This window comes from Delphinapterus leucas, chromosome 17, assembly GCF_059928025.1.
Source record: "Delphinapterus leucas isolate spDelLeu-1000000601 "Yukka" chromosome 17, BTC_Dleu_Yukka2, whole genome shotgun sequence".
Taxonomy (NCBI): Eukaryota; Metazoa; Chordata; class Mammalia; order Artiodactyla; family Monodontidae; genus Delphinapterus; species Delphinapterus leucas.
Genome location: NC_143145.1, coordinates 21,453,148 through 21,467,116, shown reverse-complemented (window position 1 = coordinate 21,467,116; position 13,969 = coordinate 21,453,148).

Here is a 13,969-nt window from a genome sequence, read left to right as displayed (position 1 = left end):
TCTTGTCACTCCTGGATGCCTCTCTGCTCTTCTCACCCACACCGTGACTGCAGCCAGGGGAAAATGTCACATTTGCACTTCCCAAGGAGATAAGCATGGCTCAGACCTTTTACGTGTTAGACTTTTGGAAGCAGCCTGGCCGATTGCCTGCCGAGGCGGTCACTGCAGGCTGAGAGCAGTGTAATATGTAGTTAGCAGTGCAGCCTCCGGAGTCTGGCGATGGAGTTGGAATCCTGGCTCCTTCACTGCCTCACTATGTTATTATCGCTGAAGTTCAGTTTGCTTCTGTGTAAAGTAATATTATAATAATCACACCTACCCACCCCAGGGACTTGCTGTGAGGATCTAATGGATTAATGTATGTTAAGTGTTTAGAATGCTCTCAAGTAGTGTTTAATATTCTGACAGCCCATCTAACAAACATTTTGCTCATCCTTCTTGTCTATTGGAAGCACCCGATTCCAGGAGACATTGAGAATGACAGCTTCACTTTTCTCAGCCCTTCTGGGAGCTCAGAATGGCCATAGAATCCAGTTTTGTCCACTAAGACATAAGAGAAGTTTGCTGGGGTTTTTCTGAGAAACATTTTCTTTTCCTACAAAAGGAGAAAGAGGAGGTAAGCTCTCTTCTTTCTTGCTTAGGAACACTGTCACATGAGGTTGTAAAGCTTGCACCTGCTGCAGACACCCTGTGACCAAGGTAGGAGATGCACGGACACTCTGAGGATGGGAAGACAGAGAGATGAAGAGAAGTAATGTCGCTGATGGCAACACTGAGCTCCTGAGCCAACCCTGAGACTGCCTACCTATGGCTAGTCTTGTTCTCTAAGGAACAACAGTAATAAAACTCAATTGTTTAAGCCACTTTTATTTAAGTATTTAGTTCCATGCACCCAACGAAGCATCACTAACTGACACACTTGAACCCCGACAACCTCCTGGGATGAAGGTTCAGGATGATGCATTGTCTGATTGCAACTGTGGATATTAGAAACTATAGGCAAAGGACTCCAGAAAGTTCATTTTGTCACTTAGGAGCCATCTAACGCAACAGGAGACCAATCAAAGCATATTGGAGGGAAATGTATCTGAGAGAAAGCCCCTGTTGAACCCTGTGGAGACTCTGGAATTCCACAGTAAAGGTTCTGACTATTAAAAACATTTCCAGGGCTTCCCTGGTGGTGCAGTGGTTGAGAGTCCGCCTGCCGATGCAGGGGACACGGGTTCATGCCCCGGTCCGGGAAGATCCCACATGCCGCAGAGCGGCTGCGCCCGTGAGCCATGGCCGCTGAGCCTGCGCGTCCGGAGCCTGTGCTCCGCAACGGGAGAGGCCGCAACAGTGAGAGACCCGCATACCGCAAAAAAAAAAAACCCGACAAAACATAAAAACATTTCCACATGCTCACACTTGTTAAGAGAAAGACAACACGTCCAAAATGGAGTCACTTACGCTAAGCCCCACGCCACCAAACAGATTTAACTTGATTACAGTTTTGGCTCTCCCAGAAATGGAATTTTAAACCAGTCAACCAGTAATCACGTGATCAGCACTCGTCAGGTAATCTGCCTGATAGACCCCTGCCATCCCCTAAAAGAAAGTGACCTTGCAATAACCAACCCACTTTTTTTTGGCCTAGTATAGCTTCCTTGTGCCTACTTCCTTCTGGCTTTAAAAGTCTTTCATTTTGTACACCACCTCAGAACCCTTTTCCATCTGCAAGATTGGATGCTGCCTGCTTTGAATCGATTTTTGCTCAAATAAACTTAAAATTTTTAATATACCTTGGTTTATCTTTTAACACACTCCATCAAGGATATCCAAATGCCTATGGAACCTACTACATATCTGATTCTGTCACAGAAGCCATTTTATTTTTCAGCAACTGAAAGAAATTGGGATGAAATAATTTCCTAAAGTGTTTCAGGAGTGAACTGGCAGTAAAATACAATGAAGTGTTCATCAGCTTTAAAATTTTTATATCAGGGAAGTTTAGGGAACTGTCAAAAAAACAGCCTAAAATCAAGTCTGTACAAAAATTGCTTCTGAATTGGTATGAAGGACGCTTGTCTCTCTAAACTTCTATAGGATTCAGTTAGGAATTGTCAAGCAAAGAAATTTCTCAAGATTTCTAGGTGAGACTGTCAGGTTACTGAGAGCACGACCAACGTCCTCTCAGTCTACTATGACTTGATGGTTTACTGTTTACCCCCAACCCTACAGCTTATCCAGTGCTTTACAGTTTATAATGTACCAGGTGCTGTCATAGCCAATAGCTCATTAAACCCACAATAACCCTCTGGGGTGGGTGATGCTTGTGGCTGTTGAAATTTGAGGGGCAGCAAGAAATCTTGCCTGCCTGACTTTGGGAATATCACCCTCATTCTGCTTCCCCAAACATCACTCTCGCTAAGTGGCTGGTGTTTCCTCCAGGAGGAAGTGCAGTTTAGGAAGTCAGAAGACCCAGCTGTGGGTGTCAGCTCTGAGCTGAACTTGCTGTGTGATATCTGGTGAGTCTCTGGGCTTCAATTTTCTCATTTATAAAGTGAGGGACTGAACTCAAAATGATCTTTAAGACTCTTTGGGTTAAGCATTATTGTCTCCAACTAATGCTTTTGGAATCACCCTTTGAAACAATGCTGTCATCACTTCTTTAGTATGAATTATTTTAGGTTGTGATGTGAAAACACTGACATTTAGAGCAGTGGTCCCCAACATTTTTGGCACCAGGGACTGATTTCGTGGAAGACAATTTTTCCACGGATGGGGGTGGGGGTGGGGTGATGGTTCAGGCAGTAATGCCAGCAATGCGGAGCGGTGGGGAGCGGCAGATGAAGCTTCGCCTGCTCCCCTGTCACTCACCTCCTGCTGTGAGGCCCAGTTCCTAACAGGCCGCGGACCCGTACCGGTCTGCGGCCTGGAGGTTGGGGACCCCTGCTTTAGACTCTCTAGAGTGAATAATTAAACAATGGAAGGGAATAGAAAAAGAAAAAAATACTAAATGTAAATACTTTGTACCTTATAATTTTGCCTTAAGTTCAATTAGCAGCGTGAATTTAACAGTCCAAACATTCTTTGTTTCTCTCTTTCTCCCTCTCTCTGCCCCCTCTCCCCACACTTCCTCCTTCCCTTTTTTTCTTCCCTTTTTTATTCAGCTTTATTGTTGTGCCTCCTGGGTGTCAGGCACTATTCTAGGCATGTGTTGAGCATCAGCTTTGAAATGAACATCTTGCGATGAACATGAAAGATGGGGTACTAGCTCTCATGGTGTTTATGCCCTGGATGGGAGGAGGGGCAGATAAGTCAATAAGAGACTCTAGTATAATGTGATCAATGCTGTAGTGGGGGGAAATTCAGAGTGCTAAGGGGGCAAACGGGAGGCACACAAATGACAAAATCAACATCCATTCATGATAAAAACTGTCATCAAAGTGGGTATAGAGGGAACATATCTCAACATAATAAAGGCCATTTATGACAAACCCACAGCTTACATCATACTCAATGGTGAAAAGCTGAAAGATTTTCCTCTAAAATCAGGAAAAAGACAAGAATGCCCACTCTCACCACTTCTATTTAACATAGTATTGGAAGTCCTAGACACAGCAATCAGATAAGAAAAAGAAATGAAAGCCATCCAAGTTGGAAGGGAACAAGTAAAACTGTCACTATTTGCAGTTGATGTGATACTATATCAAGAAACCCCCTAAACTCTCCACCAAAAAACTGTCAAAACTAATATATGAATTCAGTAAAGTTGCAGGATACAGGATTAATGTGCAGAAATCTGTTGCTTTTCTATGCACTAATAATGAACTATCATAAAGAGAAGCAAGTAATAAATCCCATTTAATATCACATCAAAAAGAATAAAATATCTAGGAATAAAATTAACCAAGGAGGTGAAAGACCTATACTCTGAAAACAATAAAACACTGATGAAGGAAACTGAAGATGATACAAAGAAATGGAAAGATATCTCATGTTCATGGATTGGAAGAATTAATACTGTTAAAATGTCCATACTACCCAAAGCAATCTACAGATTAAATGCAATCCTTATCAAAATACCTATGACATTTTTCACATAAATAGAACAAACAACCCTAAAATTTATATGGAACCACAAAAGACCCTGAATAGCCAAAGCAATCTTGAGAAAGAAAACAAAGCTGGAGGTATCATGCCCCCTGACTTCAGACTATACTACAAACTTATAGTAATCAAATCAGTATGGCACTGGCAAAAAACAGACACATAGATCAATGGAACAGAAATAAACTCACACACTTATGGTCAATTAACATATGACAAAGGAGGCAAGAATACACAATGGAGAAAAGATATTCTTCTCTATAAGTGGTGCTGGGAAAACTGGACAGTTATATGTAAAAGAGTGAAATTTGAACATTTTCTCAAACTGAATACAAAAAGAAACTCAAAATGGTTATTAAAGGCCTAAACGTAAGACCAGAAACAGTAACACAGGCAGAACACTCTTTGACATAAATTGTAGCAGTATTTTTTTGGATCTGTCTCCCAAGGCAAAGGAAACAAAAGCAAAAATAAACAAATGCAGCTTAATTAAACTTAAAACCGTTTGCACTGCAAAGGACACCATCAACAAAATGAAACGGCAGCCTATTGAATGAGAGAAAATATTTGCAATAATGGGTTAATATTCGAAATATATAATTAGCTATACAATTCAATATCAAAAAAATAAACAATTTGATTAAAAAACGGGCAGAAGACCTGAAGAGACAGTTTTCCAAGAAGATACACAGATAGCCAACAGGCACATGAAAAGATGCTCAACACTGCTAACCATCAGAGAAATGAAAATCAAAACCACAATGATATAACACCTCACACATGTCAGAATGGCTATCATCGAAAAGACCAGAAATAGGAACTGTGGGTGAAGATGTGGAGAAAAAGGGACCCTCCTACGCTTTTGGTGGGAATATAAATTGGTGTAGCCACTATGGAAAACAATATGGAGGCATACATCATGGCAGTCCCATTTTCCATTCCTACCAGTAATAGAGTAATTCAGTTTCATCATGCCCTCACCAATTTGGGTACTGTCACTATTTTTTATTTTAGCCATTCTGATAGGTATGTAGTGATATCTCACTGCAGTTCTAATTTGCATTTCCCTTATGGCTAGTGATGTTGAACATCTTCCATGCATTTATTTTCATGTGTATGTTCTTCAGAGAAATGTATGTTCATATCTTTTGCCCATTTTCTAATTGGATTATTTGCTTTCTTCTTAAAAAAAAAACTGTTGAGCTTAGAGGGCTGTTTATATGTTCTACATACAATCTTTGTCCTACATGTAATTTGCAAATGTTTTCTCCAAGTCTACTGCTAATCTTTTCATCTTCATTGGGTCTTTTACAGAGGAAGTTTGTAATCTTGATATAAACCAATTTATCATTTTTTACTTTTGTGAATCTTACTCTTAGTGTCATCTCTAAAAACTCTTCACCCAGACTTGGACAATACTTTTTAATTTTTCCTTCTTGGTATTAAAATTTAAAAATAAATGTAGGTGATCAAATATGCTTATCTTTTCATTTATGGTTTGTGTGTTCCACTGGAAGGCCTCTCTACCCCAAAACTATAAAATTATTTGCATGTATTATTCTAGACACAAGTCTCTTCTTACTAACTTGTCTTTTTTTAACATCTTTATTGGAGTATAATTGCTTTACAATGGTCTGTTAGTTTCTGCTTTATAACAAAGTGAATCAGTTATACATATACATATGTTCCCATATATCTTCCCTCTTGCGTCTCCCTCCCTCCCACCCTCCCTATCCCACCTCTCTAGGTGGTCACAAAGCACCGAGCTGATCTCCCTGTGCTATGCGGCTGCTTCCCACTAGCTATCTATTTTACATTTGGTAGTGTATATATGTCCATGCCACTCTCTCACTTTGTCACAGCTTACCCTTCCCCCCCACCATATCCTCAACTCCATCTCTAGTAGGTCTGTGTCTTTATTCCTGTCTTGCCCCTAGGTTCTTCATGACCTTTTTAATTTTTTTTCTTAGATTCGATATATATATGTGTTAGCATACGGTATTTGTTTTTCTCTTTCTGACTTACTTCACTCTGTATGACAGGCTCTAGGTCCATCCTCCTCACTACAAATAACTCAGTTTTGTTTCTTTTTATGGCTGAGTAATATTCCATTGTATATATGTGCCACATCTTCTTTATCCATTTGTCTGTTGATGGGCTTTTACGTTGCTTCCATAACCTGGCTATTGTAAATAGTGCTGCAATGAACATTGGGGTGCATGTGTCTTTTTGATTTATGGTTTTCTCAGGGTATATGCCCAGTAGTGGGATTGCTGGGTCGTATGGTAGTTCTATTTTTAGTTTTTTAAGGACCCTCCATACTGTTCTCCATAGTGGCTGTATCGATTTACATCCCCACCAACAGTGCAAGAGGGTTCCCTTTTCTCCACACCCTCTCCAGCATTATTGTTTGTAGATTTTTTGATGATGGCCATTCTGACCGGTGTGAGATGATATCTCATTGTAGTTTTGATTTGCATTTCTCTAATGATTAATGATGTTGAGCATTCTTTCATGTGTCTGTTGGCAATCTGTATATCTTCTTTGGAGAAATGTCTATTTAGGTCTTCTGCCCATTTTTGGATTGGGTTGTTTGTTTTTTTGATATTGAGCTATGTGAGCTGCTTGTAAATTTGGCATAGAGGGAACTTTCCTCAACATAATAAAGGTCATATATGACAAACCCACAGCCAACATCATCCTCAATGGTGAAAAACTGAATCCATTTCCACTAAGATGAGAAAAAAGACAAGATTGCCCACTGTCACCACCATTATTAAACATAGTTTTGGAAGTCTTACCACAGCAATCAGAGAAGAAAAAGAAATAAAAGGAATCCAAATAGGAAAAGAAGAAGTAAAGCTGTCACTGTTTGCAGATGACATGATACTATACATAGAGAATCCTAAAGATGCTACCAGAAAACTACTAGAGCTAATCAATGAATTTGGTAAAGTAGCAGGATACAAAATTAATGCACAGAAATCTCTAGCATTCCTATATACTAATGATGAAAAATCTGAAAGTGAAATTAAGAAAACACTCCCATTTACCACTGCAACAAAAAGAATAAAATATCTAGGAATAAACCTACCTAAGGAGACAAAAGACCTGTATACAGAAAATTATAAGACACTGAAGAAAGAAATTAAAGATGATACAAATAGATGGAGAGAGATACCATGTTCTTGGACTGGAAGAATCAACATTGTGAAAATGACTCTACTACCCAAAGCAATCTACAGATTCAATGCAATCCCTATCAAACTACCAATGGCATTTTTCACAGAACTAGAACAAAAAATTTCACAATTTGTATGGAAATGCAAAAGACCCCGAATAGCAAAAGCAGTCTTGAGAAAGAAAAATGGAGCTGGAGGAATCAGGCTCCCTGACTTCAGACTATACTACAAAGCTACAGTAATCAAGATAGTATGGTACTGGCACAAAAACAGAAGTATAGATCAATGGAACAGGATAGAAAGCCCAGAGATAAACCCACGCACATATGGTCACCTTATCTTTGATAAAGGAGGCAAGAATATACAATGGAGAAAAGACAGCCTCTTCAATAAGTGGTGCTGGGAAAACTGGACAGCTACATGTAAAACAATGAAATTAGAACACTCCCTAACACCATACACAAAAATAAACTCAAAATGGATTAAAGACCTAAATGTAAGGCCAGACACTATCAAACTCTTAGAGGAAAACACAGGCAGAACACTCTATGACATAAATCACAGCAAGATCCTTTTTGACTCACCTCATAGAGAAATGGAAATAAAAACAAACAAGTGGGACCTAATGAAACTTAAAAGCTTTTGCACAGCAAAGGAAACCATAAACAAGATGAAAAGACAACCCTCAGAATGGGAGAAAATATTTGCAAATGAAGCAACTGACAAAGGATTAATCTCCAAAATTTACTAACTTGTTTTTAAATTATAGAAATAACACATATACATTAAAAAGTTCAAAATGTAGAAAGGTAAACTGTGAAGAAAAAGTTGCCTTTACTTCTGCCTGTTTTATTTCCTGAGGTAGACACTGTCAATTATTTCTTGTGTATCTTTCTAGAATTTCTCTAAGCACACACAATCACACACACACACACACACACACACACTTACACACACAACTATTTTTTTTAAACCAAAGGGGATCATAATGTATGTATTATTCTGTGACAATGTTTCCCACTTGATATATCTCTCTATAGCAGTACATAAAGATCATTCTCATTATTTTTAACAGCTGCAGGGACAAACCATAGTTTATAGAACTTTTCTCCTAATAATAAACAATTAGGTTACTTACAGGAGTTTTATTTGCTATGTGAAATAATGCTGTAATAAATTTTCCTGTACATATTATTGTACAGGTAATTATAAAAACTACATTCCTGGATATGGGGTTCTTAAATTACAGAGTATGTGCTTTTATAATTTTGATACTATTGGCAAATTGTCCTTTAAAAATGGGGCATCAGAATATACTCTTGCTAACAATGTATGGAAATGCCAGTTTCCCAATATCCTCACCTACTCTGGAATTACAACAATTTTTAATTCTCTATTTGAGAAATAAGAAATGCTCTCGTTTTTCTGAATTCTATTTATTTATTTTCCTTAATTTTTTTGGCTGCATCAGGTCTTAGTTGTGGCACCCAGGATCTTTCACTGAGTTAGGCGGGCTTCTCTCTAGTCGTGGCACGTAAGCTCAATAGAGGTGGCACGTGGGCCTAGTTACCCCATGGTCGGTGGGCTCTTAGTTCCCTGACTGGGGATCAAACCCTGTCCCCTGCATTGGAAGGCAAATTCTTTACCACTGGACCACCAGGGAAGTCCCTTTTTTTTTCTGAATTCTAAATACATTTAAGAGACGGTGGGTTTGTGTGTGTGTGTGTGTGTCTCAGTATAAGATTGTTAAGAAACACAGCTTTACATTTCACCCTATAAAATTCAAATTCTTTGGAATATGTGCTGACTAAGGTTTTATAAAATAAAAGAAAGGAAGCCAACTGAGGTGAATTTTACGCTCTATAGAGTCAGCAACTTTCTCCTTTGCTGTGCTAATGGAGAGGATGGGATTCATCAGAGGTGTCATTACTAGGAAATATCCCACCCACCACATAACTTTAGAAGTCTTGACTATCACCCAGTAGTTTTCAAGTGAGGGAAGATTTGTCTGTAAACAGAGAAATATCTAATAAATAGTTTCATCTTAGCTTTTTTTTATGGTTTAGTCATCCATTCATCCATCCACTCATTTATTTATTTAACTATTTATTTACCACCTAATTGGCATTGGCCTAGGGCGCTGGAGATATAAGGATTGTGTCCATTGACCCACAGTCTGATGTGTGGGTGGAGAGAGAACAGGGTAAACAGGTCTGCACAGATGTCCACTAAGAGCCTCCAAAGACTCCTGCACAGGGAGTCAGGCGAAGACAGAGCAGGATATGCTTAAATCCCATAGTGATCAGCAGACGAGTAGATAGAAAGGGCAATTCTGCCTATAGGAGATTTTGGAAGCTGGATGGAAAACTTAACTAAATTCAAATTAAGACCCTGATCAAAACACTTAATTTCCATTGATGATCTGCAGGAGGAATCAATCACCAAGTCAGAAGATAGACCTAAAAACAAACACAATTACTAGCTCATCTGGCAATACCCCAGCCAAGAAATCTGCATGACAAACAATGACCACCTTCTCCGCTATCAGCAAATAAGTGCAAGCCTAGGGGAAGGGCAGGGCAGGCACACAGGGGGGTTTATAAATAAGTAGATGGTATAAAGTGTATTTTTACTACAACTTATAAGGATGGTCTTTCAAAATGAGTATTTTCTATTTTCAAAAAACTGGTTATGATAAAGAAAAAATGTAGACCTGAGAAAAATCAAAGTGTTTTACTTGATATTCCTCTTACCACCTTTCATTTTCTAAGGAGAGAACATAAATAAAGCGATATGTCACGCAGTCTTTTACAGGTCTGTATTATCATTGTTTAGTCTTTATATATTAAAACACATCTCTAAGTAAAAGACACAGTATTATACCCCACTGACATTGACATAGGAGAAAAATGCATTTTTAGGGTGAGAAATAGGATAAGTATTGCCTAAGTCTGAGGATCCAATTTCTATTCATGTCATGGAATAGAACTTCTTCTATATTTTTCTGAAAGGCTTTTTAATATGAGGAGATGGCTCTGTTAAGAACGGATGATTTTAATAAACATCTTCTAGACTGGACTTAGGGAAGTTGAATTCCACACCCTTGAAGTCTCTGTACTCCTCTTTCAAGTCTTGAATTCCAGCATGAATTTCCATCAGCTGTTTAATTAGCATCTGATCCAGGCATCTTATCACCATCTGCCAAAAAGAAAATATCTATTGCCCGTGAGCTAGGTGAAGTCTGATCTAATACTTTTATTTACTTATTTTTAATTTTTTGGTGGATGATCTCTTTCTCTTCACTCTTCAACTGAGATATCTGCATTTGGTACTTTACTAGTCGGGATAGAGGTCCATGTTTTCAGACTTATACCCCAGGATGACATTCCTCACCAGTGGGATTTCCTGGTCCCACATCTTACCCCACCAGGTCCCTGCTCTGCTCACTCTTCCTCTGACAAACTCATCTATGTACATGTGATAAAGGGTGATCTTGATGGGCAACAGATTGAAGGGGCAATCTGGAGGCAATATCGTAATGCAGAGGAGTTTAGTGTAAGCTTCACTTTGAATGTTGTTACACTGTACTACATAGTCAGCTGACATGGTTAAATGCTATGAAGCTCGAGCCTTCATTCTTCCTTCCATATACTGCCCTGTCTTCCAGGCCCATCTTGCATGGGTGGCGCCGTTCCGTCTCACCACATCCAGCCTCTTTCAGTATGCACCACGAATTTTCTTGCTTTAGGGCCTTCCTCCCAGCTCTTCTCTCTTTGGGAGCAGTGCTTTGGCCCCATGCATATAGTTACCTCCCATTCATCTTCTAAAACTTGGCTGAAGAGTCACTGCTCTAGGAAATGTGCTAGAATTTTTGCCTTTCTAATCCATGAAGTCCTTTTTAGATGATGTTCCTCTGTGTTTCCTTAGCATCTCATGCATGCTTCTTTCAGAACACTAGTCAAAGACCATGCCTGTAATTTTGTTCATCCAGCACAAAGAAGGCTGGAATTAAAAGTAATCATTCATATTATTTGTAGTTGTTATTGTTATAGTACTATAATCCCCAGCCTCTAATGAAGCCACTGGTATATGCTTGGAAGTTGATAAATATTTGTAGATTGACTGGATTAACTCAGGCTTGCATTGGTAACTATACTTTCCTTCTCTGTAGCTTCTTCTGGATTATCCCAGAGAAAAGTGATCCCCATCTTCCTAATGCCTGTAATACTTTCTCCCATTCATACAGACTTTTCACTCTGTCCCCTGATTTATGCAAAGTCTCCATATATAACATATAAACTCCTTGAAGGCAGTAATGCTATTCTACAAAACTATGGCCCCTACAGAACCTAACACAAGTCACTGAATGAAGTAGATATTCAAAAAATATTTTTCCCCCCTAAGGCATAAAGCTTTACTAGAGATAGAGTGTCACTTCATAATGACAAAAGGTACATTTCGTATGACAGAAATAATTTTAAATTTTCATGCAAATTTTGACACCGCCTCAGAATGTTTAAGCAAAAGTTAGCAGAAAAAATAGATAAATGCAATATCATACAGTGATAGTTTAACAAATCTTTCTATATTCGATAGACCAAGAATATAAAAAGTCAGCAAGAATATAGAAGGGATTTAATTACATAATTAAAAAATTAGCAAGCGTAATTAAGATTTAAGATATATACGTAGTAGAACAATGCACTCCCAACCGGAGAATACACTCTTTTTTTTTAAACATCTTTATTGGAGTATAATTGCTTTACAACATTGTTAGTTTCTGCTGTATAACAAAGTGAATCAGCTATATGTATACATATATCCCCATATCTCTTCCCTCTTGCATCTCCTTCCCACCCTCCCTATCCCACCCCTCTAGGTGGTCACAAAGCACCGAGCTGATCTCCCTGTGCTGTGCGGCTGCTTCCCACTAGCTATCTGTTTTACATTTGGTAGTGTATATACGTCCATGCCACTCTCTCACTTCGTCGCAGCTTACCCTTCCCCCTCCCCGTGTCCTCAAGTACATTCTCTATGTCTGCGTCTTTATTCCTGTCCTGCCCCTGGTTCTTCAGAACCATTCAAAAAATAATTTTGAATGCATAAAAAATAGATAATAAGCAGGATCACATTTTTTGATTTCTGAAAATTATAGCATATTTTTTCTGAATTAAACGTGGAGGAGGGGATGAATAGAGATATTCTGGTAACTCTGAATGTGCTGCACAATTACAGCTCCTCAAGAAAGACCATTGGGTAATGCTAAAATGTTTGCTGAAGCACAATGGTAAATTTTTTGACAGTGTTCTTTAGTGCTAGAAACAAAATAAGAAATGATGTTAGGCTTCTATTTACATATCTATTGCCAGCACAACTGATAATGAAAGAACTCCAAAGCTACAGTGGATAAAATTAGAAAAGACTACTTGATTGATTAGTGATGTCTGCCATGAGGATGAGGAGTGCATGCCCATATATTTACCATCTCAGGACTGTGCCATCTACCCTGTCATTCAATTGGATACTAGCAAGAATTGAAAACTAATTTCCAATTCCTGAGGTTGAAACCATGGTATTTAAGTTTTTATTCTGTTGGGTTCTGTCATAAGATATACTATATAGTAGTTTGGGTGTTATAAAACACTAAGTAAAAGATTTTGGATTTGTTTTTATTTGCCCTTTCATGTTTGTTCCTAAAATCTAGGTTTTGGAAACACTTGTTGCCCCTGTAAGGAGGTGGAGCCTAATATCTACCATTCCCCTTGAGTTTGGCTTCCAAAGAATAGTGTATGGGAAGGGAAAAAAAAAAAAATATATATATATATATATATATATATATATAATTCTACAGTGGAGGAAACTGGCAAACACTCCCTAACCAAGTAATCAAGGTGAACATCCCCAATGATAAACCATGTTGATACCATGTACTCTCTCTTATGATGATAAGGGCACTTGACGTCTGTGGTATTACTCCCCAAATCCTGTAACTCCAAGTTGAATTACGAGAAAGCACCAGCCAACCCCAAATTAAGGAGCGTTGCACAAAATATCTGACCAGTACTTCCCCAAACTGTCAAAATCATGCAAAAACAAGGAAAGACTGAGAAACTGTCAGAGCCAAGAGCTGTCTAAGCTGATATGATGTCTAGATGCGATGTGGTATCCTAGAACAGAAAAAGAACGTTAGTGGAAAACCACTGAAATCAAGTAAGTCTGAAGTTTAGTTAATAGCAATGTACCAGTGTTGTTTTCTTGGTTTTGACAAATGTATCATGATAATGGAAGATGAATATTAGGGGAAACTAAGTGAGTGGTACACAGGAACTCCTTATTATCTTTGCAACTTTTTTGTAGATCTCTAATTATTCTAAAATGAAAAGTTTATTTAACCAACCAACTATACAAAATGTGTTAGTGAGGTATATGTATTCTTGTTTGAGCTGTGTGTCTGTGTGTGTACTAAAACCTTGTTCAAATAACATATGTGAAACCTAGGCTTCAGCATACGATTTTACCTGGGGAGAATTTTGCCAGGGAAATGTTATTGTAACTTATTTAGTTATTATATTTACCATTTTATTTTTAAGTTACCCTCACTTTACAGTAATGAGACTTTTTCTTCCTCCTTTTCTCTTTATAAATGAAGTAATAGAAGAATAGTCAGCATTTCCCTTATTTTTTCTTGTACTTCC